The sequence below is a fragment of the Myxocyprinus asiaticus genome, chromosome 46 (genome assembly GCF_019703515.2).
Source record: "Myxocyprinus asiaticus isolate MX2 ecotype Aquarium Trade chromosome 46, UBuf_Myxa_2, whole genome shotgun sequence".
Lineage (NCBI taxonomy): Eukaryota > Metazoa > Chordata > Actinopteri > Cypriniformes > Catostomidae > Myxocyprinus > Myxocyprinus asiaticus.
Window position 1 is genome coordinate 22,676,699 of NC_059389.1, and position 6,335 is coordinate 22,683,033.

Here is a 6,335-nt window from a genome sequence, read left to right on the forward strand (position 1 = left end):
TATTTTGACACATTGAAGCGCAATTATACCAACGGGTAATTACATCTACACAATACGCAGTGAAAGAGATCAGCAAAACACAAAGTACAGATATGGCTTTCGTGATTTGACGGGAAAACAAGGGAGCGTTCAAAAAGTGTCAGACACAAAGCAAATGAAATAGAAGAGTATTTTAGTCATGCTCCTGTACATACAGTGGGGTCCAAAAGTCTGAGACCACACCGAAGATCTGAGATTGTTTCAAAAATTTTCAGGATTATTATTATTTTTATTTTTTTTAAGCAATTAATGATTTAAATTTCAGTCTGTTCTTCACACAAGGTTATTGTGTGGCTCCAGAAGACTATATAGCACATAAATCATATTGACTACTTTGATTGTATGCTTTTATGGTATTTTCCTTTTTGGCACTTGGCATTAAAAATTACTGTCCACATTCTGCTAAAATTCTACTTTTGTGCTCCTCATAAGAAAGAAAGTAATGTGGATTTGGAATGACATGAGAGTGAGTAAATGCCAAATAATGACAGAGATTTACATTTTAGGTAAACTATCACTTGTAACTTTCATAGTAAACAAAATAAACCCACCACAAACTATATGTCGCCCTAAGGGATTACAGACTTGACGCACTACCCTACACCTAAATCACCTTCATGCATTATTGTCACAGCATTTGATTAAAATATTCATTGTTATGGTTATTAAGTAATATACTTGATTGCATTTAATAGAATATTTATTTGTTGCTGCTCTCAGTTTGTGCATCTAATGACCCCCATTGAGATGAAAAGTAACATTCAATGAAGAAAAGAATGAGGGAAAGAACGAATGAAGGAAAGAATAAAGAATTGTGGGGGACGAAGAATAATCGTCCAGCTGTGAGCGTATTGCAATTACTCTTGTCTGAAGTCTAACAATTATGTCGCAGGCCCCTAGAGGAGGAGGCACCCATCCAATCAATACATAATTGTGATAATTGTTGCCGTTGTGCCAGTGTGGGTTCCTGTAATTTACAGAAAAGGGAGAAAAAATGAATAAACAGCGAGCGATGAATAGCAAAACCATGTCACCTAGTGCGGAACGGCATTTGGAACAAAGACGCTCAGTTTGTGGCGTGGAGAAACTGGCCATGAGCGATGGTGAGTTCATAGGTAGCCATTGTGCCCACATCTGTCTGGTAATATCTGTGCTGTATAGAGCAAATAGGTTCTTGAGAAGGAAAGCCAGGTTTGGAGAGTATACATGATTAAATAGCCCTGGACAGCAGCACTGATGTTGCAGATTGAATCCTTGTTCATTATTTTGTCTTTGAAAACAAGTCAAAAATGACTTCAGATTTTCAGAATTTGTTTTTGTTTTTATGCTTTTATTGTGTTTGTTTTGAGGATGTCACTTGAATTCATAGGACCTGGGACGAAATTATTATGGATGGGCCCCCCTTGTCTGTAGGACTGAAGTGTTTAACTTTGTCGCTGTTAAAACGCTTTCTCCTGTTCCAGTTTATTATGCAGCAACAACTACAAGTAAGGCACTTGTAGGTTAATTTCTGCGAAAACTGTAAACACTGTTGTGTCTCTGGTGCTATAAAAATTGCTTTGTTTGGTTTGAGTGACCCAACCAGCTGACACAGCAACATTGGCTCGACCAGTGTCATGAGTTTGGGGCAGGTCTATTGGTTGTTTGACCAATGGCAGATTGGGGGAGTGTTCGAAAAAGCTGTTTATAAAACAATGTTTATTTACAACTGTTAATTCTAAATTTACCTCTTCAACTCTGTGCGCTATGTCATGAAAACAGTTTGCTCTTTAATGTTTAAGTCTCTGAATACATAAATCAGGCAAATGGGGTACCGTTTGAAAGCTAGAATCTGAACTTTTCATAGATAGCCATCACTTCTGCATTTATTATACATAAAATATCACAATACTGCCTGAAAACATTCACATCGCAAATCAGTGGTAGAAATATTAGTATGACTATAAAAGTCTTTCAAATAGCACTTAAATAGACAAATCATGTATCAAATTTTTTACTTGTCTGTGAGTTTTCTTGTGTGAATAATCCAATGTTATATCTTAGATGTCCAGAACAAAATATGCATCCAGCAGGAAAACATGCAAAACAAATCAACGGAAATATATGCTATTGACTATTGATGATAAAATTTTGTACATCATTGAAAATGGGATCTCAGCTTTCTAATGACACTCAGATTGAGCTTCTAGTCCACTTAGAGGCTGAGATATTCGATGAAAAAATGGGGGTGGTGCATGAACTGAAAATTAGACTGAATGTCTATGGACGAGCACATCTATGAGGGCTAAAATGTCTTAGAGTGCCACCTACATTTCAGATCAGCATTTTGTGATGGAAGGTGATAGAGGAAAAAAAAAAAAAATTCTAGTACTTGCTGCCATATAGTGGAATAAAATAAGACTTTTCTGAGGGAGATGGAGTGAACAGAAACATAATTACATGCTTAGAAATTTAGGACAAAAATAAATAAATATATATATATATATATATATATATATATATATATATATATATATATATATATATATATATATATATATATATATTCATCATAAGATGCAATATTATTTATGAACATTTTTGTTTGTGGTCTTTTTGTGAATGATTTATCAGTACACATCGTTCCAAAGAAACAAATTTGCCTTCAGTCTTGCAACAAAATAATGTTATAACTTGCTTTGCCTCTAAAACAACTTTCCTTTTCAGCTGACGTCAGCAGGGCCATTTAAATTTCAACCAATGAGTGTCGGCGACAAATGACTGTGAACTTGGATACGAAACACTCACTATTCATGATCCAATCAGTTCCCAATAGATACCCTAAATACCAAGTTTTTTTTTTCTTAGTTTCCTTCTCAGATATCCTGTTTCAAGTAAAATGGTATATATATTTTTGGTAAAATGGTAAAATATTTTTGTTTTGTGTTAACGGTACATCTTTTTTCACTATACCACAAAGTATTGTTCATTACCAAATAAATGACTCATTGAAGGATTGATGGAAATGCCTTTGAGAGCTAGCCCAATCCAGTACCAATTCAATTCCTTCCTATAGAACGCAACAGTGCTCGCCCACTTTTTCGGCCATCTTGGTTCTGGAAGTATTTTTCCCATTCATTTTTTCCACAGGGAATTCATAAAATCCTTCATCAGCCATGAACCAAACCAACCAACTCTGAGGTGAATCACAACATTGCAGACTTTGATTTAAAGCAAAAAATTATTTGACGACTGGACAAAAAGTCAAAGCCAAGGTACAAGACTGTGTACTTAACTAACATCTTAAATGCAAGAATGAAGCATTGCAAATTATGTAATCTAATTAATAAAGATGGAAAATATAAATCTAATGTTTTAAATTTGTTGATTCTAAGTATAGAATCAATATATTTTAGTTTTATTAAAGAGACCAACTTGATTACATCATTTGCAATGCTTCATGGGTGTGGGCTATTGCTGCAGAGCTCTTTTGGTGTGCTTTATGCGCTTTTTTTGATTCTCTTATTGGTGGATTTTTCCCTTCAGGTTCTTGAGTAGTGTAATTATTCACAGGAATTATATGATTAAAAACTATATTAAAGTAAGCTGAAATAATGCAGACTGATGGCTTTAACAGAAACACACACCATCGATTAACAACCATGGAGCTCTGTCCTTAAAGGTTTTATAAGTTATTGTTAATAATCAGTTACCCTATGGAGAAACTGTATGGGATTTTTACTTTTGGAAGCTCTCGGAAACACAAGTTCATCTGTATTTTATGCCCTACCTGATGGTAAATGATGCAGAAAATCTGTGTGCTTTGTTTTAATGTCAGTATGGGTTATCTTTTCCCATCCTCTGTCCCTCCCAGTAAAGGACACTCTTTCTGCACACAGCCCTGAGGCTATACAAGTACTCTTTAGCATTTCCATCCAACCTACTGGAGACACAACCCTTTCTGTCCATCCAGTTTTCCAGCTGTTGCCACGACTGAGGCCAAGACTGCTGTTTAATCCTTTTAATCCTTTACTGTAATCGATTTATACATCAAACTGTTCACAGCTGGAGGGAACACTTGATGCTCAGGTAGAGGACAGAAAACAACTCACAGGTTTTAATCACAATTACATTACCCGAGGAAAATGAAAATGGAATTTTGGTTGAGCTGATAAAGTGACTCGATTTTCCACAGTTGACTTTTGTTTCCTTTGAGGGAGGACATTTTATTAAGTGCCAGGCACATTGCATAATTTTGGTCTGTGGGTGTGAATGTTTTTTTTTTTACGGTGCATTAGAAGGCCTGCTTTAACTTCCACAAATCCTTTTGTTTTAGATAAAAAATATCTAAATAAACAAAGTCCCGTAGGCTTATCAACATTGTAACAGCTGCAATAAGCCATTTGAAAGCAAACATTAACACAAAGTTAGGCCTGAATTGAAAATAAACCATACAGAATATATTACAGTGTGAAGTGGTGAAACTCATGAATATTAAATATGCTCTGCACAGTATTTATTTATGTTTTGATAAATAGTCATTCTTGATGACCAATTCAAGCACTCAAATAAATATTTCACATAATATAGTAACTTCTCTATAGATCTGCCACAATCGGTTTTGGGATTTTGTTAGTCATGAAATAAATACATACTGTAGATCACCACACTAATTCAGAACATGACTGGTTGGTCTAGTGGTAACTTTTTTTGCCTCTAGTTTTTAGAGGTTCCGGGTTCTAATTCACCCTAATATAGCTTTTTATTTGAATAAACCTACTGCAATTGCATCTGTACGTCAGTGGATGTATATCATGAGTCGGGATAATTTTGCTTTGCAATTCCACTGGAAAGTAGCACAAGCTGAGGAAAAGCGGAATGAGAGGAGTAGAGCAAGCGTCTGTGTGCATGAAAGAACATTGCTGCCTGCTGCCTCTCAAGTTCAACGCCACTAATATTAATAGCTGTGACGCGAACACATAACATTCAAAATAACACATTCCAGCACCAGATCGCCACTCAAAACACACACAGATGAATTAGTGGAACTGGAGATGTTTCATCTGTATTAGACACGCATTTGACGAAAGCTATTTCAAAAAGTGCTGAGGATATGTCCCACCCGTCTCCACCCATCACTGACTCATATATCTATCTAATAATCATTCAGTGACTTGGAAACCACTGAAAAATTCACCTTTTACCTTATTTTTCCAAGTATCTGTCTGTGTTGTCATCATACTGTAGTTGTGGTTGAGGAAATAAGCTCAAAATCCGCAACCTGCGAGTACCCAAACACTGTGCATGCACTGCAGTAGCAAGGCCACTGTTGTAATCAATCACATGTTTGGTCTGCTGTAGTCATTTATGCATTCAGTTAGAGTTGAGGCAGTTCGACATGAATAACCCTGTACATAATACCAACATCAACTATAATATATTTACATTTATATTTTACACACTGCAATACCAAATGCTGGGGTGGCAATGCTTTTTCTTAGAGTGGCAGTTGCCACCCCATGCCACCCTGGTAGAACCGCCCCAGACAGACAGATACAGACAGACAGACAGACAGACAGACAGATAGACAGATAGATAGATAGATAGATAGATATACTTCACTTAGGGTGTAGTTCACCCAAAAATGAATATTCTTTTATCATTTACTCACCTTCATGCCATCCCAGATGATTATGATTTTCTATCTTCAGCAGAACACAAATGAAGATTTTTAGAAGAATATTTAAGCTCTGTAGGTCCTTACAATGCAAGTGAATGGGTACCAAATTTTTGAAGCTCCAGAAAGCATATAAAGGCAGCATAAAAGTAATCATTAAAACTTCAGTGGTTTAATACATGTCTTCTGAAACGATTCAGAACAGATCATTATTTAAGTCCTTTTTTACTATAAACTCTCCTGCCTACCCAGTAGGTGGCGATATGCACAAAGAATGTGAATTGTCAAAAACAAAAGAAGAAGAAAGTGAAAGTGAAAGGGAGTCTTATGGATTATTTTTACACTGCTTTTATATGCTTTTTGGATCTTCAAAATTTTGAAGATATTATATGAAATCCATATAGACTGCAACAACCCAGAGTTTTTTATATTTATTTTGTTGTAGACAGATAAAGGCATGTGATAAATTCCATATTTTTCTGGTCATTATTTGTGCAGTATGGAAAAAGAAAAAAGTGTTTCAACTGTACTCAGTCTGCTGTACTGAATATTTGGAAAAACTCATCAACAACCCCCCCCCACACACACACAAAAAAACAAAAACATATTCAAAGAACCAGAAAGGAAAGCAAACTGTGTA